The 26,703-nt window shown below is 42.2% G+C and overlaps 1 protein-coding gene across 1 annotated transcript in view; it reads left to right on the top strand.

The window, feature by feature from the left end:
- Positions 1 to 26,703, top strand: part of XYLT1 (xylosyltransferase 1) — a 309,577-nt gene that overhangs the window by 87,853 nt on the left and 195,021 nt on the right. The window lies entirely within an intron of this gene.

Below are 26,703 nucleotides of genomic sequence, written 5' to 3'. Positions count from 1 at the left end.
TTACGTACTAATGAAATTAGTTTTAGGGTCTCCACCTGGTCCCTGCACAGCTGTGTTTGACTTTTCAAGAGAGGTTCATGACTAAGACTTGGGCAAACATGCATAATATGTAATACAATGTTTATACTGTGATCAAATGCCTTTCCACAACTCTGAAGTCAGCAATGTCTATTCATATATAACCACCATTAACACCCGCCTTCCCGCAAAAATAAAGCAAAAATCAGAACCAAAAAGAAAATATAATGCCCATTTTCCTTTGTTGTATAAAGTCAGCGTAGACTATGAACTTGTTTTCTAACTTTTTCAGAAATCCAGTGTTGTCTGATTGGTCTGTATTGATAAGTGCAGTTGATAACTTGCATCCGTATTGAAACGACCACAGTTATGTGAATTGCAGATACAGTTCCTGAACACTGGAAAGTAATTGAAGTTGAAAACTGTTAAGTTCCGAAATTATACAGCTAGAATATAGGATGTGGGAGGTGAATATATCATATGCCACATTTGGGGTGAAAGGAGGAAATATTTTTGTGGAAGTTTGTTTTAATTAAAAGAAAAAAATCCAGCTGCTTGAAGTGTTCAGAGAGTTCAGATTGTGGAGCAAGCGTCAGTGATGAAGAAGGGTCACACTGAGAGATGTTGTAGAAGTCTCTCTCTGAGAAACAGGAATGTTCTCTGTTTTGTGAATCAAATTCTGGTGCTGAAATCTAGGAGACTATATGCTTGTCACAGTACTGTGGAGATATATCCCCTTTGTATAACCTTCTGTAGCAGTGGCATTTTCCCACTTTCAACTCTTAGCAGTTAAATGCTGCTTTGAGAGAAGTAAGACATTTTTTCCCTCAGTTTAAATTATCATGGAAAACAGGCCAGACAGTGATAATTTCCTGACAAATGTATAGCTTAATAGTAGAGCACTAAAACCGCTGTGGTGGCGTTTGGTTCTGTGAGGAGGCCAGGGGACGTCTTCCGGACTGACAGGATTCAGAAACAGGCTGACACCGTTAATAGCTGATTTACCTTCCAGCCTCCAGAGCAGCAGTCTTCTATCAGAACGTACTTTTTCTTCTAGTGCTGCTGGCATTTTAAAATAGATCATTCTGAGGTGGGAGCTCTGAAGTAGAGTGCTTGCCATCAGTAATAACTCTGTATTGTGGCTGGGCAGGGGGTTAACACGGATCTCAGTAGGGCCAAGATCAGTGTAGCTCAGAACAAATCTTACCTGAAGATCCAGCCAGTTAGCCACTGTAGAGTCTCTGATAGCTTTTAAAGAGACACCGGGAGAGAATTGCTTATTATAACCCTGTCTGCTTTTTTTCTCCTTTAAGAGGGAGCTAGTTTTAGAACTAAGCTATGCTGCCCTGTAGAAAATTGTGTAGGAAAATAAATGTCCTATAAAAGGCTATTTGTTTTCCCATAATCCCTTTCTCTGGAACTGATGGTTTAATGCAATAAAAACTCAAAGTTGAAGCTTCTCACTGTGTCATTGTTTTGTAGAAGTCTGCCTTCACATTTTGAATGTTTGTCCTTCAGTGTTAAGTGGCCTTTTTGAACAGTGGAAATATCCTCATGTAGCATTTCTAACAAGAACACAGCCAGTCTCCCTTGAAATCATTTCTGAATCCAGTAGCTTTTTTTTGTCCATGTTAGACTAAAAATAATTGCCTGGTCCATAGCCATTTTTGTTAAACCCAGAAATAAGAACACTTAACCCCCATCTATGCGTAAAAAGAAGATAATGAGGCACAGATTCTGTAGAGAGCACTCTGTGGGCTATGCACACAGGTGTCATTACAGGACTTAAAGACCTGTGTGTATTTAATCTGTCTGAACAATGCCATATTGACAACCCTGAAGACTGAATTTCTCTGCTTGTCCCTAGAACAGGTAGAACATCAGTCAGCAGCAGTACAAGTTTCCCCATGCTGTCGTGCCTGAAAAATTACTTGGAAAGAACCTCTTGTAGGGGTGGAAGCATTCTACTGGCCTTCATTCTACTGGCCTTCATTCTACTGGCCGTCACAGTCCTCTGTTATGGCTGCCAACAGCTGTCAGTTGGTGCCAGTTGTGGTGATGGTGGTTTTAGTGTACTGGTAACTAAAATGAAACTATCTGACTGATTTCAACATGGTGCCAGACGGCCATCAGATATAGACTACTTACAGTCACTTCTGACTTGGGCAGGATTAACTTCTCAGCCTGGAAGTGAAGGGCTCAGCATCACGTTACTAATCTCTTGAGAAATGAAGACATTTTACATGGTAAAGCCTCAGTATTGTCAACCCCGACCATTCAGAAATATTGAGATTGGCTTAAAAATCATGTTTTTGTTTTTTTTTAAATAATCATTGGGTTTGGATTCTTTGCCTTCTGTTTTTTTGAGTCTTTAGGGTTCATGTTTTCAGGCTTTTCTCTACATTCATGAGGGCTAGATGCTTACTTTCACTGAGTGGGGCGGACAACAAAAAAACTGATCTTCTCAAGTAGCAACATAGATCCAGGAGATTGGACTTGAAGAAAAACACCCAATCTTGCAAATTCCACAATAAAGTGGTGAGAGTTGGCAATATTAAATGAGATTTAAAAAAAAAAAAAGATGGTAACATAGTGGGATCTGTGCTTTCCATGGTGCAGAGAATTTTTTCTTCTTTTAACTCAGAAACTCTTTTGAAGGGGAAATTTACAGGGCATATAAGTGAACAAAAATGTAAAATGCCAGTGGGATATATGCCCACTGGGAGAAATATGAAATTCCTTGAAAGGAGCGTGTTTGCTTTTGATTAAGAATCTTTCATTCTGCAGCCAAAGGGAAGAGAAAACTGCATGTGCTACCAGCTGCAAAACATGAAGCTACTAGTAGATTTGGATTGACTTACCATTGACGTCTTAAGAGCGCAGTCCCCATAAAAAACATTCAATCTAATCAAATTGCTATGATATTGTCTCCTAATCAGATATAGTGAGTCAGAAAAAGCGATGCTCTGGAATGCAACAGCTAGAGTGTCTCATGAGATGCATGTAAGAGTGAAGTAGGAAACCCAAGATTAGATGTGGATTTGGCTCTTGCAAAAGGCTGAATGTTGCAACTATATCTGCTTGTTCTCCAAAGGGAAGATGTGTAGGTCCTGTAATACTACAGTGCAGTCTCAACAGGTGAGATGGACATTTCAGTTTATAGAAGTAGTTGCTCTCCATCCCTAAAAAGTGTTTTGTGCCATTCCTCCTCTTACATTTACTACAGAATTGGTAAATAAAAAAGAGAACATTCTGTTGATCTGGGGCAGGAAAAATCCCTTGCTGCTTACGTAATGTGACAAGAAAATCCTGCACTGGAGAAGGAATGAATGAGTAAACAGCCCATGCTGGTAAATAGTGGGTGGGAGCTATTACAGAGTTGTTCCTGGTTAGGTCTACTGTGAATTAGGATACTGATTCTTCGTCCATCGTTCCCCCCCCCCCCAATAAATTAAAGACTTCCGGTGGAATTCTGCTTATAAATCCTTTACGTGCGACTGAAAATAATCCTCCTGGCACAGTAACCTAAGAGGAAACTGGACTTCATTTATCTTGTTTTACAACAGTTATTGAGTTAAAATTTATTTTTTATCTTATTTTTGGTAACTGCTATGAAAACTGCTGTCTATTTCCATGGGTAGGACTGTGCAGTAATCACAAGTCCCTGCCCTGAAAGAATGAGATTGTAGCCTGATTCAGTCAGGTGACTGTGCACAGGTATCATTGTGACTATCCCAATGAACTGCAAAAGCATAAAAGAAGAAAAAGCTCCTGTAATCTTCAGATTTCACATTCCCTCCACAATTTTTCATCAGGCTCCAATAATCCCAAGATACAGTGGTTCTTATTTTTACTTTATAGTAGACACTAAAAGACTCTCTCTACAGGTGTAGTCTTGGCATATTTCCCAGGACTATGTTTAGCCCTTTACTGGAGGGACCATCTCTGTAGGGTGCAAGAGAAGTTCAATCTTAGAGTCCATTAAGGTCCTTATCCAAAGCTCAATGAAGTCGATGGAAATCTTTCCACTGATTTCAGTAGGTTTTGGATCAGGCCCTAAATCCTTGATGTTTGCTGAGACAACCAACCAGAATGGCAACTGTAGCTATATCCCTTTTATCTTTTATATATGTCATCAGCTCTTTTAACACTGATGGGAGAAAATAAACTCGTCCTATCAACAGATCTGTTTCTTTCAATAAAAAATTGGTAACCAAAGCCCTGATTCACTAGGGTACTTAGACATGTGAGTTCAAAAATATGAGCAAACCTGAGTCATATTTCTGAGGTTACGCACATGCTTTCAGCAGGGTACTTAACTAGTTCTGAATGCATTCCTGGGTTAAATTTTTACAGGGAAAAAGATAATTAAGGCATTTCTCTGCTGAAAGTGATAATCAAAACAGTTTTCAGAGTAGTAGCCGTGTTAGTCTGTATCAGCAGAGAAAATAGTGGTGGTGGATCCATACAGCGTTGACAATACTGTGACATACACTGTATGCCAGCAAGAGTTAATTTTTGTGAATCATTTAACCTCCCATAGAAAGCGAATTGTAAAATTAGTCTGTGTTCAACCTTTTTTATTATATCGGGTATGTTGACAGAACGAGAGATATGTAAATAATGCTAATTATAATCAACTTCCTTCAGTACCAAGCTGTTAATATAACCCTGTCCCTGACGTTCAGTGAAGCTACCATACCCTGATGTGCACCTCCATTTAACTTCACCCTGAACATTTTCTCATAAACTAGACAAATTCTTGGTTATTGAGGTAACTTGGCTTAAGTTTAAAAAAATAAAGTTTTTATTGGTGTTGGATTTGGCTGATGGTTGAAATTACACCCTGGGTTAGGACAATTCTGTGAACAAATGCAGAATTACACCAAAGAAATCTTTCCACTTATGAAGAAAGATAAACAAAGAGAAAATGTACATTTAAACAGAATGTACTTAAACCAACTAGATGTTCTGGGTACACAGTAACTATTCTTTAAAGAGACCTCTGGTGAATTTTACTCAGAATTTGTGAGAGTAAATACAGATTTTCTGAAAAACAAACCAAAAAAAACCCCTCATAAAAGTCCTCAGATTGTAAATATTTTGTGATATATCTATTGCAGTTTCAGTACTTGTTTAGCAGTCAGTGACTATAAATTTTTTGCAATTTGTTTTTTGTCCTGCTCTGTGTTCTCTCTTTTCAAAGTGGCAACCTTCATGGCCTTCTGTATGTTGTATGTAATTTTTTAAGTGCTTTCCTGAATCAGGGCTGTCATTACTTATCAAAGACTGAATTCTGTCTGGAGAGTTTATACTCAGCTGGTGGTAAATCAGCAGAGCCCCATTGTCTTCAGTGGAGCAGTGCCAGTTTGCATGACCTGAGGATCTGGCCCATTGTATAATTTTACACAGTGTAAATAAAATAAATGGAGATCTATCAGCCTGGCAAGTTGCCAGGATGAATTCTGTTCCGCAGCAGAGGGAGGTACAACACTTGAAAGAAAAACTACATAATCTACTGGTGTCTGATTTTACAACTTGTGCTACATACCGCATGCAACGGTGTCTCTCAAACATCTGGAAGGCATTCTGCTTTGGGGATTTGTTTAAAATGGTATCAGGACCTTGGATCTATGTCTTGTCTTATTTCATTCTCTGTAATCATTACAGGTAAGCAGTGCTGTGAAGGAGTTTGGTATGTTCCTGCCGTCTGCTTAGGCTTTCTGTTAGACTGATTTCTCTGAGATTAGGCTACTATTCTTTGGTCCTCTATTTGCATAAATCTGCAGAATAGACTTGAGTAGTTACTGTAGATTTTAGTTCCATTTGTGTTTACAGTATTGTTTGAAATACACCATAGAAAATCTGAATACACTAGTAATTTATCAAATTTGAGTAAAATCAGTTTGGCCATTTTTACTTCATCAGAAGAGGAAAACATCATGGGAGAGCAAAAGAGCAACTGAAACTATAATTTAAATTTAAAAAGTGGTTTTTACAAGCTACTAGTTGATTATAAAGATGTTCTGTATATGGGGGCGCGCAGACACACACAATACTATATTTAAAGTATTGTAGATAAATTTCTATAAAAGAGTAGAAGGGGTGACTTTTGCTGAATATTTTTGTGTGGCTGCCCTTGACAAAAAGAAAAGGAGTACTTGTGGCACCTTAGAGACTAACAAATTTATTTGAGCATAAGCTTTCATGAGCTACAGCTCACTTCATTGGATACATATAGTGGAAAATACAGTGGGGAGATTTTATATACACAGAGAACATGAAACAATGGGCCCTACTACAGGACAGTCCCAACAAAGAAAATAACAGAACGCCGCTAGCCATCACCTTCAGCCCCCAACTAAAACCTCTCCAATGCATCATCAAGGATCTACAACCTATCCTGAAGGACAACCCATCACTCTCAGATCTTGGGAGACAGGCTAATCCTTGCTTACAGACAGCCCCCCAACCTGAAGCAAATACTCACCAGCAACCACACAACCAAAACACTAACCCGGGAACCTATCCTTGCAACAAAGCCCGTTGCCAACTGTGTCCACATATCTATTCAGGGAACACCATCATAGGGCCTAATCCCATCAGCCACACTGTCAGAGGCTTGTTCATCTGCACATCTACTAATGTGATATATGCCATAATGTGCCAGCAATGCCCCTCTGCCATGTACATTGGTCAAACTGGACAGTCTCTACGTAAAAGAATAAATGGACACAAATCAGACGTCAAGAATTATAACATTCAAAAACCAGTCGGAGAACACTTCCATCTCTTTGGTCACTCGATTACAGACCTAAAAGTGGCAATTCTTCAACAAAAAAACTTCAAAAACAGACTCCAGCGAGAGACTGCTGAATTGGAATTAATTTGCAAACTGGATGCAATTAATTTAGACTTGAATAAAGAGTGGGAGTGGATGTGTCATTACGCAAAGTAAAACTATTTCCCCTTGTTTATTCCCCCCACCCCCAACTGTTCTTGTCAACTGCTGGAAATGGCCCACCTTGATTATCACTACGAAACGTCCCCCCCACCACCTCCCCCCGCTCTCCTGCTGGTAATAGCTCACCTTTCCTGATCACTCTCGTTACAGTGTGTATGGTATTGTTTTGTTTCATGTTCTGTGTGTATATAAAATCTCCTCACTGTATTTTCCACTGTATGCATCTGATGAAGTAAGCTGTAGCTCACAAAAGCTTATGCTCAAATAAATTGGTTAGTCTCTAAGGTGCCACAAGTACTCCTTTTCTTTTTGCAGATACAGACTAACACGGCTGCTACTCTGAAACCTGCCCTTGACAAGTACAGTGTAATATCTGGATTAATGATATTTTTCTAAATGTGCACATTAGCATTTCTACAATATCCCCATACAATCATTGCCTATAATCCTTGGGATCAGGATGAACGGTAGTTGGCATTGGCATTTACTACTTCATTAGTCCTGTTAGAGTTCACAGTATAAATAACGTACTGTTTATAGCTCACCCGTGTGCATGTATATTTTCTTTAGAACAAAAATAAAACAAAAGTCTAATTTGAAACAATAGTAAGGGTTAAATTCTACCCTCGCACGAAGTTGGTAGAGATGCAGAGCAGCAACTGAGGACAGACTCTGATGTTATGACTTGAACCTACAAAATCCTGAAACTTCCGAAGGCATTTCTCCTTTGTGTTGTTGTCTCCAGTGTTAGGTGAATCTGAGATTAGGCCCAGCCCTGCTCAGTCTGAAGCCACTGTCAAGACTCCCGTTGGCTTCTATGAAGGTGGGATTGGGTCCATTATGTGATGCACTTGGCTCTGTAATTCATTATAATGACATTCAGTAAGAAGATTGGACTCTGAAATTGCTGTGTGTAAATCAGAGCTTTATACAGCTGGTCTTTCTCCCTCTAATGGCTTGTAGGAACAGCTAAATATTTCTTTGGGCTGGACTGCGTGGGAAAGCTGAAGTTCCTTCTGCGTCCCTCTGAAGATCTCCCACTTTACATGCACTGATTCAAGTTTATCCTCCTTTCCACCAAGGGCTCCCTATTTTTGAAGTCCACTGATGCTTTATAATCAACATATTCTGTACCTTATATTCAATAGTTCTCCTTATGTGTGTGCAAGAATAAGTCGCAGTGGCCTAGACAGGAACTAATGGATTGTAGATTTTCTGTTATCCCTGGAAGGTCAGGCCTCACATTTAATGCACTGATGTTACTCATTTAGTATTATTTATATCATGCCCTCAGAACAGATAGGTAGACATGCTCTCCGCCCCATATGGTTTAGTCTTTGGACAAGACACAAACAGCAAATGAGGGAGTTGGTGCGGTTGGGTGTAGTTACATAAACAGAATCTTATGATGACTCCATTTGTTAAAGTACTAACAGTTTTTAAAGCTAAATGTTTGTCGCCCTCACAGTAGAGGTGAGATTCTTAGGAGGGATTTGGATAAAGGGAAGATGATTATTTGAATAAGTAAAGGCCTTCACATGAAATCCTGCCTTTATTGGGACACAGCTTAAAAATCACTTTTCTCCCTGAAGTGTTTTTCTATTATTGTTGTGAGTAATATCAACATTATGGAAATCAGAAAAGATTAGAGGGGAAAAAATTGTGTTTCCAGTTTTACTTTGTTCACTTAATTTCACTTTGTGTATATTTGGTTTTACTGTTTTCCCTGTATAGTCAGTCTGTGGGTTTCCATTGTTGTGTTTGTGGGTCTTTCACAGAGCAACTGGGAGAAAAAACCTAAAAATAGAATAGTAATATATGATTTGTAAAACTGCAGGGTGGATAAAAATCAGTGATTGATTTTAAAAAAAAAATCCAATTTATTTTTAAATCTGATTTTTTTTTTTTATTAAAATGGTTTTTGAGGAAATAAACCTATCTAAAGATACATTAGAGCTCAAAGATATCTCATCATGGAATAGGGATTATAAATTCTAATTCTATAGTATGAGACAATATATTCATGTAATGTTAAAGAAAAGTTTTGTAAATGAGTTTCAATAGTTCATGGATTAGGGACCCAATCTCATGGAGTTCCAGGGGCTTCTGTATAGATTATTTAGGTTAATCTTTCTATCTACCCAATGGGACTCAGTGCTGTCTAGAAGATACCATCAGAAATGCTTAGTTTTGCAGTTCTCAAACTGTGGATTTGGGTCTCCAGAGATAACATGCTTGTTAACAGCAAAAATGTTTTAAAATAAATAAATAAATTTAATATATAGAGATGAGAAATAACAGACGTCAACCCTATTGTCTCTCTGCAAATTTGTGTACATAGAGTCAATCCCTTACCTCTCTCTAAAAGTGCAAAGTTTCAAACGTTCAATGAATAGAAGATTGTTCGGGGAGGAATAGATCTGGACAAGGAGAAGTAGCCTGGAGATAAATGTGAGAAGGGAGGGACAGGCAGTAGAAACAAAAGTGAAACTAAAGGAGTACTTGTGGTACCTTAGAGACTGACAAATTTATTAGAGCATGAGCTTTCGTGAGCTACAGCTCACTTCATCGGATGCATACAGTGGAAAATAAATAGCTCACGAAAGCTTATGCTCTAATAAATTTGTTAGTCTCTAAGGAGCCACAAGTACTCCTTTTCTTTTTACGGATACAGACTAACATGGCTGCTACACTGAAAAGTGAAACTGTTTGAACTGCATATTCCAGAAGTCTTGAGGTCTTTCTGAGTGTAGCCTTCACTGATTTGAGATCTAGCATACCATTCTCTCACTAGAAGGGAAAACCTGTAATGGCAGCGGCTGTAAAAGAGACCCTGTTTGGGTCTCATCTATCTCTGAGTTGTGAAGAATATGTACTAAGGTTACAACAACCAACAAGAATGCACTTTTATGTAGAAATCCATGATTAAATCGAGTCTTCCTGACTAGTGTTTTAAATCTACCCTGTAAAACTGTGACATTGGCAGGGGACATGGTCAAGTGTAGTACCTGTAACTGCTTGAAATGCTAGATAAATTACCTAACTGTCAAATTGACAGTGTCCCTTTTAACAATATCTGGCTTCTCTACAAACTGGGAACATGCAGAATTTGATGGCTATCTGACAAGCTCTTTTATTGGGACCTAACTATTGAACTTTTAATTGTTCACATCTTTCTTGTGATGTACAGTAGCTAGATATAAAGCGCCTTATAAATTTGAGAAAGTTCAGCGTAACTAACAGAAAAAGGCAAAAATCAATTAAAAGAACAAATCAATGAAGCTTTATCAGTAAGTACCAGATCAGATTCATGGTAACCTTTCTAAGCATGCTGTCTATTCGTTTGACTTTGAAAATTCAGAAACATGGTACTTCTGAGCTGGAATAATTGGAGGTCATTGACTTTTATTTCTGGCATCATTTAGACAACTGACATCATTTCCTGAGTTCATTTATTCCAATGAAATAGATTGGGCATATACATGTATATTTCATAACTTGACCTTTTAAAAGTGGAATAGAGATAGTAAACTGTTAACATTCTTATCTTATTTAACTTCTAAGAGGGTATGCAGTTCAAAACAGAGTGAAAACTCTGCCACAGATTTGTGTCTCCTTGGTGAAGTCACTTAATTCCTGCCCCACCATCCTCATTTCCCCCATCTCTGTTGGGATTATAGAACTTCCCTACCTCAATTGTAGAGCAGTTTGAGTGCATGGGCAGAGAACTGCTGAAGATGTACGAAGTATTATTATCAAGGCCTTTTTACCTGGAAGCTCCAGCACATTTATAACCTAATCTGGCTATTTATCAAAAGGAATTCATTAACATCAATGTGCTGTATTTAGGAAGGCTCAGTCAGATTTATGTAGATTGCTAACTGTGCCACTGAGGAAGATCAGGCAAGACAGAAAATACACAACACTAGTCACCCTTAAGCGTTAAATTTCCCTAGACCTTCCCTGTAGTTAGGGCAGGGAAGACGAAAAATACTGAGGTAACTTTATTGATGTAAGGCAAGCTAGTAGGTCCTTAAAGGGTGACCTCTGTAGGTGGTAATGTTAGAAAAGATCAGAGCAACATGCTCCTATTTAGCAGACAAATCAGAACTCTTCTTGTTTAGTGTCACATTTTGCTTCAGATTGAACTTTAATTTCAGATGGAGCACAAAGAAGGTGTAGCAGCTGATCAATATTAAACTATTATTGTGTCATGTTAAGAGGTAGCAAGGCCAAGGCCTTATTTATATAACATGGAAGTTGGACAGAGGAGCATTATTCACCATTATTACACCAGGAGGATGTGCAGAATAATTACGGCTGACCTCATAGGAAGGGGAGTCCTCTCTTTCTGGGGAAAAATCTTACTAAGAGAGTAGATTGAAAAATATCTAACTGTAAGGTGACTTCATTTCTCTCTCCCTTCATCCCTCCAATTAAAATCAAGTTTTGTGCGGCATGTGTCATTACATATGGTGCCTCATTTTGTCTCCCTGTTAGTCCCTCTTCCTGCTATTTTCTGGCAGTGTGTAACTAATTCATTACTTTAATTTACCTAGGTCAGCTGTGGGAAATGTTTGTGTATTTATAAGAGCCAGATTTTGGCAAGTTCTATTCCAGCATAACTGCCTGAACATTTTAGTCCCTCTCTGTTGACCATGTTGCTGGTGCAGCCACATGCTCAGGTGCCAAATGTCCCCAGCATTCAAAAATGTATCTGTTTTTTGCACTAAGGTTGTTTCACATCAAGCAGTGGAAACGGCATGGGAGCAGAGATCCAAGGGCCACCAGCAGGCAAGCTTGGCTCTGCAAAAAATCAATCAAGAAGTTGGCAAACCTCACCTGACAATTTTAAGCTTTATAGGGATCATAAAAAATGATGGTGCTGCCAGTCATGCAAAGATGGTGTTAGCAAGCTTCTGGAGTTCGTTCTTGGAAATTCAGTGCATGGTGGGTCATCAAGGATTGCCATCTGGCTGAGCTGGAGGCTTGCTGGCTGGTGCTGATACGCTCCACCTGGAAGAATATTTTAGCAAAGCTGAGGTTTGCTAATTTTTAAATTATCCTGACCTCCCCCTTCCCCAGTTTAAATGATGCAGCCCTGAAAGCCTGTGTTTTTTCTTCTAATGTTAGCCATTGAGGCCTGGTCCACACTGCAAATCCACACTGCAAAGCTAGGTTGACGCAAGGCAGCTTACGTCAACCTAACTATGGAAGTATCTACACAAAAATTTTGGTCCCACCGACATAACTGCCCCACTACGCTGACTTAATAACTCTACCTCCACGAGTGGCATAGAGTCAATGCTGATGTAGTGAGGTCAACGGCGTGTCATTGTAGATGCTGCGTTGCTTATGTTGAGTGTTACTGGCTTTCAGAAGCCGTCCCACAATGCCTTACCCTGACAGTAAATCAGTACAAGAACTCTTGGTGAGGAAGCGCACTGCTGACCCAAGGAGTGAAGTGTAGACATGCACAAGTAACGAATTACTGTGATGAATGTATGCTGATGGAAGTTACATTGATTTTAATTTTGTAGTGTAGACATACCCTAAGTTTCCCCTTGTGACGCTTGCAGACCACATGCCTGCGCATGCCAAAGCCCTAGGCCTCACTGAACACTTACCAATGCATAGCTGGAAGCCAGACCAATTCAATTGTATATTAGTATAGATCAAAGTGATTGTTAAATGCATAAGAATATATTTGGTGTTTAAACTTAATAGAAACTGATGGGATGCTGCATGCATTGTTTTCACTTATCTGTATCCTGTTCTAATGTAATAGCAAACATTTTATGTTGTATATACGCCTGTAACTAAATAACCCATCAAACAAGAAAAAAGCCTTGTGTAATTCAAATTAAGAACTGTAAAAGGAAAGTGCTAATTTTTGTGACTTTGAAGGCAAGTGGTCATTGTGTGTGATGATTAGAGATCAAAGACTCTCTAAATGTATTCCTCTCTCTGTAATCAAAGAAAGAGCCCTCGAGGATAGTGACCCTGTCAGCTTGTTTTCTGTGAGAAGAAGCTATAAGTATGGACACAAGGAAAAAATTTTCGTCTCTGGATTTTTTGGATTCTAACAGGGCAGAATAACTGAATGAAAAGATGGCCATTCTAAATAGCCCTGAGAGCCTTCTGGGAAACTGGCAGATTTTACTACATCACTGTTACCATTTGGATTTATAGATTGTGACTCACCCATACATATATTTTACCTGCTTTAACTTCTCAATAACTCTCATTCCTTTTTCTCAGCTAATAGTTAGTTTACTATAGAATTGATTTCCAACATTGTCTTTGGTGTGAGATCTAGGATGAAAATCGACCTGGATGAGTGCCTGATCTCTTGGGATCAGGTGTAACCTGAAATATTTGTGATTTTTGGTGTAAGTGACCATTTATCACATAGTCTAGCTTGTTTGGATGGCAAGATAGACTGTCTGTGTGACTCAATTATAAGATTATTGCAGTACTTTAGGAGTTCACATTTCTACTGGCTTGATGAACTCTAATAATAGAACACAACTCCAGTTTGGGTGTCTGCCCTGCTTTTTACAGGCTGCCTTGTAGTAGGCACTCATGGTTGTGAGACTCCCCCCCCTCCCACCCCGCCTCCATCCCTCTTCATTTGTTTTTAACATTGATATTTGTCATTATTAACTCTGATTTCTTTCTTTTTTTTTTTTGGTAATGACTCAGGTCTCTTCTGCTTAAAAAAATGTGGTAATTCATTTTGGTCTCTCTAGATAAACATAGAGTTTATCTATAGGCTGAATAGGACATTTTCTGCATGGCTTTATTTTCACTACTGTCTTTCTTTGCAATAACAGGAGTATCAGAATTAGTCTTAGGTGCATGAAACACATTTCAGGGTACATCCTGTTTGTGCTGCTTTGCTTCGAGGATCACTGTGATTTTTCTGTTCACAAACACGGTCACCAGCCTTGTGCTGAAATTAGACCTGTGCTTTGTCTTGCTATTTGAGAGGAAATTATTGCCATTGCATAACTTTATTACTGCTTGAAAAAATTGTGAGGTATATTTCTTAATTAAGGGGCAAAATGGCTCCAACTCAGCTAAGCACTTAGCATGTAAGTAGTTCTACTAATCAGGGTTGGATGACTCCAGCTCAGCCAGATGGCAATCCTTGATGACCCGCCATGCACTGAATTCCCCAGAACGAACTCCAGAAACTTGCTAACATCATCTTTGCTCAAAAGCTATGCACGTACTTAAGTACTTTGTGCATGAAAGCCCTAATTCAGCAAACATTTTCCACAAATATTTGTTCAGTTTTAAATGAATTTGTTTCCATTATATTCCATTTGTGTTTGATTTCTTACTGGCAGTAGTGTTCAAGGAAGGTGAATTTAAAATTTGCACATGAAATGTTTGTTCTTTGAGTGCTTGCTCATGTTAATTTCAAGTAGGTGTGTGCTATCTGTGTGCAAAGTCACCGGAAGGTTTTTTCTCTAGCAGGACCCATCGGGTCTGCCCAGGCACCCTCTGGAGTTGCACCTTCATGGCGCCACATATAGGGCCCTGCCGACCTGCCGTCTCTTCAGTTCCTTCTTACCACCAGTGATGGTCATTGGAGCGTTCTCTCTCGCTCATTCTCGACTTATCCACTAGTGCACTTTAATTTTTATCTGTAAATAGTTTAAATAGTGGTTAGTTCTTAGTAATAGTGTAGTTTTCAGTTAACCCCCTTCTTTAACCTGGGTCCCCTTCCCTGTTCCCTTCCCCTCCTGGGACCGGGGCATGCCTCGGTCCCAAGGGTTTAAGGTGTGTGGGGTCTGCCAGAAGCCTATGCCAAAGGGCAACATGCACACATCCTGCTTTAAAGTGCTTGAGGGAATCCTACTAGATTGATCGGTGTAAAATCTGCAGGGGATTCTGTCCCAGGACCAAGAAAGAAAGGGACCATAAACTGAAACTTTTATTGATGGAGGCAGCCCTTCATGCACAATTGGAGTCGAGCATTATGGATCTGGCACCGTGTACTTTGGCGTTAGTACACAGGGCACCGGCCTTGATCAGGGAGGTTCCGGCACCGAGGAAGGATTCTGGGGTTATGGACCCTCAGCACCCTCACTCCCCAGCACCAAAGAGTTCTGCGCGTGCCGAGACTTGGCACTCCTCGGAATTGCTGCTGCCTCGCAAAAAGCACAGGAAGACTGACAGAAGGCACTCACCCACTCATATGACTGAGCGTGAGCCTGTATGCGGAATGTGACCCGTGCCGGGCCATCCGCCTCTTCCATGCCTGAGGCGGTGCCATTGAATCTGGGCCCACAGAGGGGTTCATTGAATCTGGTGCCAATAGAAGCGGGCCAAGTGGAGGATTTAGATCTCCCCTCCACATTGGAGACCTTTGAGGCAGCTAGGGACCTCATAGCTCTAACGGCTCCGCACTCGCCTGATAGGCACGAGAGGGCACTGGCCCTTAAGCCTCCGGTACCGCAAAGACCTATGGTGCCATCCGGAGGCAAGCCAGAGATAACATGGCACCTCTCTTCTCACCCTGGCACCGTCTGGCACCGCCCCGCCATGGTCTCCGCACTCAGAGTAATCAGTGTCAGACTCGAAGAGCAGTCAGGTCTATAAGAGGAGCCGGCACCAGTTAGTGGCACCCCCAGAGACCAGAGATGGGACAGTCCTTCCCACCCGTGCTGTGGCCAGTGCAGTGGCAAATGCCAGTACAGTGGCCCTTTTGGACCCGTGGACGTACCCTCAATCCTGGGGGTCCTTTTCACGTAGATCCCTCTTGGTCACTTCCGAAGGATGAGCCACTCTGCCCTCACCTGATGAGGCAGTAGCAGGAACATCCTCAGCACCAGTCCCAGCTGAGAATAGAGCCCACCAGGAGCTTCTAAGACAGGTGGCTCAAAATCTGGGGCTCCAGGTGCAAGAGGTCACTTAGTTGTCAGACCCTCTGGTGGACCTTTTGACATCTGCTGGTCCCACGAGGGTAGCGCTACCTCTCATAAAAACTATACAAGAGACCACTAAGACCCTGTGGCAGACGCTGGCCTCTCTGACCTCCTCAGTGAAGGGGGTGGAAAGGAAGTACTTTGTGCCATCAAAAGGGTTACGAGTACCTTTTCACCCTCCTACCCCCACTGGACTTGGTGGTGATGGCGGTGGTGCCTGTAAATGTGTGGGAGAGGCAGGGGCAAAAAGTGCCTACTTCCTAGGCAAAGGACACAGAGAAGCTGGATTTCTTCATCAGGAAGGTGTATTCCACTGGGGGGCTCCAGCTTCGCATTGCTAACCAGCAGGTGATCCTCAACTGATACAATTTTAATTCCTGGAATGCAATGACAAAATTCAAGGAGTTTGTATTAGCAGACTCCAAGGCAGAGTTCTCAGCCTGAGTGGATGAGGGTAAGGCAGTGGCAAGGGCCTCATTGCAGGTCTTGCTGGACTCTGCGGACTCAACAACCTGCACCGTGTCCTTGGTGATAGCCATGCGTCATTGTTCCCTGGCTTCAGAACTCGGGCCTCCCGGGTGAGGTCCAACAGACAATTCAGGATCTCCCGTTCAAGGGTTTGACTCTATTTTCAGAAAAGACTAACTTGAAACTACATAGCTTAAAGGATTCCCAAGCCACATTAAAGTCTTACTCCTTCACATAACACAAGAACTAGAGGCCACCAAATGAAATTAATAGACACTAGGTTTAAAGTAAACAAAAGGAAGTATTTTTTCACACAACCCACAGTCAACCTGTGGAACTCCTTGCCAGAGGATGTTGTGAAGGCCAAGACTATAACAGGGTTCAAAAAAGAACTGATAAATTTATGGAAGATAGGTCCATCAATGGCTATTAGCCAGGATGGGCAGGGATAGTGTCCCTAGCCTCTGTTTGCCAGAAGCTGGGAAAGGGTGACAGGGGATGGATCTCTTGATGATTACCTGTTCTGTTTATTCCCTCTGAGGTACCTGGCATTGGCCATTGTCGGAAGACAGGATACTGGGTTAGGAGGACCTTTGGTTTGGCCCGGTATGGCCGTTCTTATGTTCTTTAGGGCTGCATACACCTGCTACACAGCAGAAACACTTTAAGCCCCAGTCTACGCCGTGCCCTTATCAGGGACAACCTAGGCAGGACTTTAACAGAAGACAGGGCAGAATTCACAGGCGTTGATCATCTCAACCCCCTTCCAACCGGGGGTTGGGGTCAATGAGACAGCCCCCCCTGGTCCTAAGCAGGCCTTTTGAAGATGTGTCCAGGGGTGACACACCAACCCAAATCCTGGATCCACCACCACCTTCCTCAGCCCATTTATCCCATTTCTACTGTGTGTGGTCCCAAATTACCTCAGGCCTCTGGGTACTACATACAGTAGAACTGGGATATCCAGTTCAGTTCCCCCCCTTTTCCCATCCACTTTCCCCGTCTCTATTCAGGGACCCTACTCATGAGCAACTCCTAATGCAGGTGGTGCAAAAACTCCTATTAGCAGGAGCAGTAGAGGAGGTTCCACAGGAACTAAGGGGTAAAGGGATTTACTCCTGGTACTTCCTCATCCCGAAATCCAAAGGGGGTATCAGACCCATTCTCAACCTGCACAACCTCAACTGGTTCATGAAGAAATTAAAGTTTCAGATGGTCTCTTTGGCCACCATTATCCCTTCCCTGGATCCAGGGGATTGATATGCTGCCCTTGACTTGAAGGACGCATCCTTCCACAGTTTGATAGTCACGTCCCAAAGGAGGTTCCTCAGATTCGTAGTGGGCTGCACTCACTACAAATTTACAGTCCTCCCTTTCGGCCTGTCAGCAGCCCCTCAAGTGTTCACCAAGTGCATGACAGTCGTAGCTGCCTTCCTGAGAAAAAGGCAGGTGCAGGTATCCCCATATCTTGATGACTGGTTGGTCAAGGGCCGCACCAAGACACAAGTGAAACAACATGTAAGCATGATAAGGTCTACCTTTGACAGGCTAGGTCTCCTGCTGAACATACAAAAGTCAACTCTACCCCCGACTTAGAAAATAGAGTCTATGGGGCAGTGTTAGATTTCCATCCAGAGTCTTGTTTTCAGACAATTCATGACGTTATAGAGGGCCTCAGGCAATACCACCACAGTAAGGAATTGCATGAAGCTCCTCAGACACATGGCGTTTTGTACGTATGTAGTACAACAAATGAGGCTGAGGCTCAGACCTCTCCAGGCCTGGCTGGCATCGGCATATCGACCAGGCTGAGATAGTCTGGACAAGGTAGTCATGCTCACACCACAGGCTCTTGAATCTCTCCAATGGTGGCTTGATCCACAAGTGGTGTGAACGGGGGTGCCCTTCTCCAAACCACATTCCTCCTTGTCTCTGGTCAGCGATAGGGTGGGGAGTGCATCTGGGAGAGCTCAGGAGTCAGGGCCTCTGGTCCCAAGCAGAGCTCTCATTTCACATCAACGTCAGGGAGCTGAGGGCAGTTCGTCTGGCATGCCAGACCTTCCAAGCTCACTTGGAAGGGAGATGTATGTCAGTCAGGGCAGACAATACAACAACAATGTTTTATATAAATAGACAGGGTGGAGCACACTCCTCTCCCCTATGTCAGGAAGCTGTCAAGTTCTGAGACTTCTGCATAGCCTCCTCACTACACGTGGAGGCATCGTATGTCCCTGGATCTCAAAATGAGCTGGTGGATCATCTCTGCAGATCCTTCCACAACCGCAAGCGGTCCATTCACCCAGATGTGATGAACATTTTCCAATGGTGGGGAGTTCCCCAGATCCACTTGTTTGCGACGAGAAGCAACAAGAAGTGCCTGCAGTTCTGGTCCTTCCTGAATCACAGTCTGGGCACTTGCAGACGTGTTCCTCCTCCCCTGGAAAGACCACTCATTCTTCGCCTTCCCACCTATTCTGCTTGTCCACAAGTTTCTGCTCAAGGACAGGAGGGATGGAGCCTCAGTGATACAGATAGCGCTAGCCTGGCCCCACCAACACTGCTTCTGGAGCTGTCCCATTCATCCTGCCCTTTGTTCTGGACCTGATCACCCAGGACCATGGCTGGCTCCAGCATCCCAATCTTGAATCTCTCCACCTCACGGCTTGGAAGCTTCATGGTTGAACCCGTTAGAGCTGACATGCTCGGAACCTGTTAGGGAGTTTCTCCTTTGCAGGAGGAAACCATCCACCAGGGACACCCACCTGGCTAAGCAGAAGAGATTCTCAATCTGGTATTCGTGGAGTCATACCTCTCTGATGCAGTCATCAGTACACTTCATCTTGGATTATCTGCTACATTTAAAGTAGCAGGGCATTTCGGTCTCATCGATATAGGATCACCTAGCCGCCATTTCAGCATTCCTCCCAGGGTTGGCAGGCCGATCAGTCTTCACTAACCCAATGCTCGGTCTTGACAGGTTATGCCCTCAAGTTTGGCAACCGATTCCTGTTTGGGACCTCAATCTGGTGCTTTCAAGTCAGGTAAAACTGATTCAGAAGATTTAAAATTCTGAACATTAAAAGCTCAATAGCTTAGAGTTAGAGATGGTCCAAAAAACTTGGAACATTTCTGACTAATATACCTCTTTAAGAAAGTTATAAATAACTGAAAAAAGAGGATATGTTGGAAGTCTGATTTCAACTTAACTATAATGATCACTACTTGGATATCTTCTAAATTTGCAAGAAACATGCATGCAAACCTTATTTCTTAGGCTTCACCTGTTAACGATAGTATAGAAATTTGCGGCTGCAAATTTTAACACAAGAAGTTAGAAAATGCAAGATGCAGCATTTCCGCATTCCACAAACTCTGTAATTTAAAATTAGACATTTAATAATCTAACTAGTATTAGAAAACACTACATTTGTACAGTGCAGCTGAGTAAAGGTCATAGGAACAACCATCAGAATTGCTGTTTTGTTGATATTCTCAGCAGAGAAGTCAAGACGGAATGAGCTTTAAGAATGAATTCTCTTCTCACCCTAAGTACTCAGACATGGGAGGGATGTGCATTGAATAAACATCTAGACACAAAGAGCCAGATCTTTCTTTGGATCTGACTACTTGACAGGTCAAGTGTTCGACAAATTAATTTAATACAAGGGAAAGATGCTGCATTGGTAACTAGTGGAGGATCTGCCCCACTGATTAGGATTGAGGCTCAGTGGTGGGACAGCCAGGGTGCTGGGGATAAATACAGAGGAATTCCTAATTTCCATGCTTGCCAAACCAGCATCTTTCATTAATACTAAATTCACTTCTCAAGTCCTCGCAAGGGGAGATCGTCTCAGAGTGCAGCACAAAGGCGTGGCTGTTTTTGAAATTGATTTTTTGGCTTTGAAAACATTCTTTATTACTGCATAACATAAAAGAAACCTTAGCCCAGGAAAGCAACAGGCACTGCAAGTCAGTGTAGCATACGTAGCAAACACAGACTCCTACTGCAGTTCACCCCCGTGCAGGGCACCACGCCAGACATTACTGTTGGCTTTCAAATTGCTCCCTCAAGGCATCTCTAATCCTTGCAGCCCTGCGCTGGGCCCCTCTAATAGCCCTGCTATTTGTCTGTTCAAATTCAGCCTCCAGGTGTTGAACCTCCGAGTTCCATGCCTGAGTGAATCTTTCACCCTCCCTTCACAAATGTTATGGAGGGTACAGCATGCGGATATAACTGCGGGGATGCTGTTATCGGCCAGGTCCAGCTTCCCATACAGAGAGCGCCAGCAACCCTTTAAATGGCCAAAAGCACACTCCACAGTCATTCTGCACAACCTCAGCCTGTTGTAAGCACTCCTTGCTGCTGTCAAGGCTCCCTGTGTAGGGTTTCATGAGTCACAGCATCAAAGGGTAAGCGGGGTCTCCAAGGATCAGAATGGGCATTTCAATTTGGCTGGGATGATTTAACTGGGAATTGGTCCTGCTTTGAGCAGGGGGTTGGACTAGATGACCTTCTGGGGTCTCTTCCAACCCTGATATTCTATGATTCTATGATTACCCCTACGGTGATCTTCTGGTCTGGGAAAAAAGTCGCAGCTTCCTGAACAGGCCAGTGTTACAAAAGATGCGTGCGCCATGCACCTTTCCGGACCAGCCTGTGTTAATGTCAATGAAACACCCACGGTGATCCACAAGCACCTGGAGAACCATAGAGAAATAGCCCTTCCTATTAACATTCTCGGAGGCTAGGTGGGCTGGTGCCAGAATTGGAATATGCATCCCATCTATTGCCCCTCCGCAGTTAGGGAAACGCATTTGTGAAAAGCCAGCCACAATGTCATGCACATTACCTGGAGTCATGGTTCTTCTGAGCAGGATACAATTAATGGCCCTGCAAACTTGCATCAACACGATTCCAACGGTCGACTTTCCCACTCCAAACTGGTTAGCGACCGATCAGTAGCTGTCTGGAGTTGCCAGCTTCCAGATTGCAATAGCTACCCGCTTCTCCACCTTCAGGGCAGCTCTCAATCTCATGTCCTTGCGCTGCAGGGTGGGGGCGAGCTCCTCACACGGTCCCATGAAAGTGGCTTTTCTCATCCGAAAGTTCTGCAGCCACTGCTCGTCATCCCAGACTTGCATGACGATGTGATCCCACCACTCAGTGCTTGTTTCCCGAGCCCAAAAGCGGCTTTCCTTGGTGGTGAAAGTGTCCGTGAATACCACAAGCAAACTCGTGTCGTTTGCGTTACTCGAGTCGATATTGTCGGAGACCTCACTGTTTGATTCTTAAGGAATAACTCGACTGCCAAACATGATGCGCTGGTGAGACTCGTCAGCATATTCCTCAGCAGTTCAGGCTCCATTCCCGCAGACCGAAAGGGAAGACAGAGCGCTTAGTACAAAAACCATTGAAAGATGGCACTAAATGTGGAAGGAAGCAAAGGGAATGCTGGGATGCGAACCGATGCCTCCCGGGGTGTTGGGACAGGACCCAGAATGTCCCGCACTCCCCGCCCCTTCCCACAAGCCACAGTGTCAGACTGGGAAGAGGTGCTCTGTGGGATAGCTGCCCACAATGCACCGCTTCCAATGCGGCTGCAAGTGCCGCACATGTGGCCACTCCAGTGTGCTTGCAGCTGTCAGTGTGGACAGACTGCAGTGCTTTCTCTACTGCACTGTATGAAGACCATGGGGGAGATTTTCAAAGCTGACTGGGAGATTTAGCCCCGTGAAATCCTCCCATCGGCTAGGAAAATCTCATCCAGAGTTCAGAAATCTAAATGGAGGTATATATTTATAAAAAAAGAACCAAACCTTCTGATGATACTTTAATGAATGGCTGGGCAAAAATACCGTTCTACCATCCTAGCATTTTTGTTGCTGAAAGTACGAAGGGTAGCATCTCTTTCTTTTGTGGCTGACCCATAATGATAGTGGTTAAAAAACTCTCTCATTCGGCTGCCAGTGATCTATTATTATGAGAATATTTTCCATAGGAAATATAAGCAAATCCAGAGTTTGGAACACCTCTATACCTGGGCACAAAGCAGTCAATTGCCTTCTAAACACAGTTGTGCTAACCCTGGGGTTGATTCTTCACAGAGGCCATAATTTATACCCTTCCTACTCTTCCTCTAATCAACTTGAGTCAACAATCCAAATTGTGACCCTGACACCTTGCCACAGCTCTGTGGCTTGAAAATACAGGTGAATGCTCTGTATTTCCCCTTTCTTTGGTCTCTGTGCTGATTTTTCCCTGACAGATTTGCTGCAGCTTAGACCACCCTTTCAAGAGTGCATTCTGCACAGAAGCTGAAATGCAGGCCCAGCCTTAGAAAACTTTTTTCCTTGATGGCATACCTGGTATAATATCAGGAACTCCTATTACCCATACACATTTCCTTAACAAAACACCTGCGGTGATAAGGGGATGATGCAGACCTCTTCTCTCAATTGTTTGTTTTTGGATCTCTGGTATTAAAAGAAATAATTCTACTCTGGGGAAAATGTGATGAACACCTTTTCTTTAAGCATCTTGATATAGCCTTGTTATTTCAGTATCATCCTGACATGAAGGAAGAGCAATTATTAGAATCTTGTGAAGGTGAATTAATGTTGCTATTCTCCACTATATAACTATATGAAGTATAAGATTTCTCAGTATGAGCTTGAAGATTCTACCTCGATCTCCTGATTATTTGACCGAGCATTAAACCCCAGGCCCAGGAAATGTGAGTGGTGACAACCTTCAGGCAGATTGCTAAACACTAAGCAAACATAATGCAAGTAATTGGATATTTCTGCATAACCCTTCACACCTCACCTGACATGTTTGTGCATTCTACAGTTGTTGTGTATTGACCTAAGCACTAGCAAATCCCCAGTTCTTTTAAATCATGCTCCGAGAGCCTTGCCAGCATTTGAAGAATTGAGTGGCTTAGATTTCAAGAAATTCTTGATTGCTGTGACTGAAACGGAATGGAGATGGCAATATCTAGGGATCATCATTATGGTGTTAGCTTGAAAAGAGAGTACCTTAGCTATAAATGTAAATAATATAATTGTGTATCTGCTGGGTTGTATATAGCTGTCTGTAAACAGCTGTGTGGTTTTAGTACATTGTTTCTAAAAATAATAAGAAATAGGTTTGCTTGGTTTTTCTTTTGTCTGTACCTATGCACGAAATGGCCAAGATTCTCTCCTTCCGTACGGATGGCTTTGCCCTACTCAGGCAGGGCAAAATGGTGGGTAGAATCAGCTCCAAACTAGCCAGTTGAGAATTCTTCTGACATAGAAGAGCTCTTAGTTGGCATAAAATGGTGTAGCTGCCTCCTATCCTCCCCCTCTGCGCCAGGATGAAGGAGGTGTGAGAAGGTGGAGTGGAGCACATCTGTGTTACACCAGCAACAACTGACATAAGGTCCCCTAGTTGGTGTAAATTAGAGTAGCCCCATAGCTGCTCTGACACCAATGATCCAGAGGTGGTGGTGATGCACCAAAGAATCAGGAGATGATGCCCTCTTCCCACCATGTGCCCAGAAGAGTTCAGTTCAGGAGGGACTTGGGGCCTATATCTGTCTAATGATCATTTGTATTTCTAGCACACCTTGCATCTAAGACTCTCAAAATGTTTTACAAACCATAAGTAACACGCTGGAAAAGCATGGTCATGCCCATGTTATAGAAGAGGTGTCTGGAGCCAAGAGATGTTGAGACCCATATTTTAAGGAGTGGCGTCTAATTCTGGTGCCTTTATTTTTGGTTGCCCAGTTTGAGACACTCACAGGAGTTACAAGGGGCTTGGCACGTATGACACGCAAGTTGTAGGTATGTTGAGCTGGACACCCAAAAACTGAGGCACGCAAAAATGCTTCGGAGTCCGTGGGCCTAAGTGACTTGGCGAACCTCACACTAGAAGCCTGACACAGAGCCAAAAGTAACCATCCAGTCTCATGACTTCCAGTGTCATACTTTAACCACAATACTATCTATCCAGTATGTGTACCTGCCTGCTATCAACAGAGATTAACTGGATGCAGAGTAGTGTCTTAAGAGATCTGAACTTCATGTACTACTCTGCATGATATGTTTCAGAGTGGTAGCTGTGTTAGTCTGTATCAGCAAAAACAACGAGGAGTACTTGTGGCACCTTTGTTAGTCTGTAAGGTGCCACAAGTACTCCTTGTCGTTTTTACTGTATGATATGCACGCTCTCACCCTAAGTATAATTCCATTAAAGTCAGTGCAGAAGGCAGCCTTAAGTTTCAATTTTTCATTGTCTATGTTTTCTCTTTGGTGCCTCACAGCTCCTTACCCTCCCACAACGGTCCTTCATGAGCAGAACTTGAAACTATTACCCATCTTTTCATGTGCTGTAATATATATACTGCTTACTGTATTTTTCACTCCATGCATCTGATGAAGTGGGTTTTAGCCCATGAAAGCTTATGCCCAAATAAATTAGTTAGTCTGTAAGGTGCCACAAGGACTCCTTGTTGTTTTTGCTGATACAGGCTAACACGACTACTACTCTGAACCATATTAATATTAAGAGTCTCCATCAAACTTTCCAACCCACTGCTTTGGAGTAGGTTTATAACAAGTGAATAACGTTAACAACTTGAGTGTTGCTTTGTTTTTATTAAAGTTGCTGTATTTACAGTGCTGCTTTATCTCTATCATTAACAAAAGCTTACCTTGTTCAGCAGTCATAGCCTACAATGATGTCATAACTCTGTTGTCTTCTAGCATTGTAACCCATTATTATAGAATACTGCACCTTCCACAAAGGCAATTTCCAGTTTTTATGTCATAATGGTTATGAAAATCTTGGTCAAGTTGCAGCGAGGTTTTACAAGATCTCTCCCTATTGAACAAAAATGTCTTTCTGAAGGAACTTGAACAATTTGAATGGTTCATCAGGCCCTGTAACACCTAGTGCCCCGCATACTGCACAAAAAGGTAGTACTGGTAAGCTATGAAGCAAATGCAGTGAAGACTGCATACCCGGCTTTAGTTAAATAATTTGCTGTTTACTATTTCTCTGTTTATGAATCAGTAAACAGCCTTTTTAAGTGAAATTGAATAGACTACAAAGTGTTGGTTTCATGTGTTTTATTTGCAGTTTAATCGGCGTGATCCAGCTGCCAGTGCAGGGGAAACCAGAGCTTGATTTTTAATTATCCCTGCTTTGCCTGAGTTAGGAATTCCCAGTAGTGCTGTCTGAGAAAAGATGCCAAAAACCGCATTGTTCTTTAATTAGCTGTTGTAATTGTTTCAGCCTAATCTCCATGATTAGCAGCAGTATTAAATACAGCCATAAGAATAGGCCTGCCCTCTTTGTGCTGCCCTAGTAAACACGATATTCTCACTTCTGGTAAGGGACATAATATAAAATCAATTAGATACCAACCAGTGTTGATTGGAAAATGGTAAAGACCGGCTACCATGAAGTGTAGATAGCTTTGTAAATCTGGTGTATAAATATGCTCCTGTAGTGGCTTTATTTCTCCAGTTTTGGGAGAGAGCATTAGAATAATGACCTGTTACACAGAAGTATTTGAAGATTGCAACAAGACTGCCTCCCTCATCAAGGCTGAAAGGGTGACAAAAAAGAAGCAGAAGCAGGTTTTACTGTTACTGAGATCAGTGTATGTGCAGTGCTAAAATGAGATCATTCATACCATCCAAACAGCTGTTTTGCCAAATACAAACAATTGCAGAACTGTTCAAACCAAATTAGTTGCTTATTGTTCTGAGTATAGCTTTTTTAAAAAAGATATTTCTGGAGAAATTAATAGACAAGACATGAGATGGTGTGGGGTTGTGTGTTGAAATCTTTTTCTAAAAGATATGCCCTAGGAATTGTTTTGAGGAAGATCTATGGCCTGTATTATATAGGAGGTTATACTAGAGGATCACAATGGTCCCTTGTGGCTTTGGAATCTATGAATCTTTGAAAATCCATGCTGCTGTTGGAAGGTGTAAATCCTAGCACAAACGAATATGTTAACATCACACCACAGGTTATTTTTGGTTACTTGGAGCCATATTTACAGTTAAATGCCTGAAGATGCAGATAGACACGTTGGGAGTTATGCATCTAACTCCCATTGACTTTCATGGGAGTTAAGTACCGAATCTACTTTAGGCACTTTGATTTTGCCAGAAGCTGGGAGTGGGTGACAGGGGATGGATCACTTGATGATTGCCTGTTCTGTTCATTGCCTCTGGGGCACCTGGTATTGGCCACTGTTGGAAGACAGGATACTGGGCTAGATGGACCTTCAGTGTAATCCATTATGGCCATTC

The sequence above is a fragment of the Lepidochelys olivacea genome (genome assembly GCF_965140295.1).
Source record: "Lepidochelys olivacea isolate rLepOli2 genome assembly, chromosome: 10".
In the NCBI taxonomy this organism is placed as follows: Eukaryota; Metazoa; Chordata; order Testudines; family Cheloniidae; genus Lepidochelys; species Lepidochelys olivacea.
Note: the sequence above shows the minus strand (reverse complement) of the source record. Positions and strands in the feature narration are given on the sequence as shown.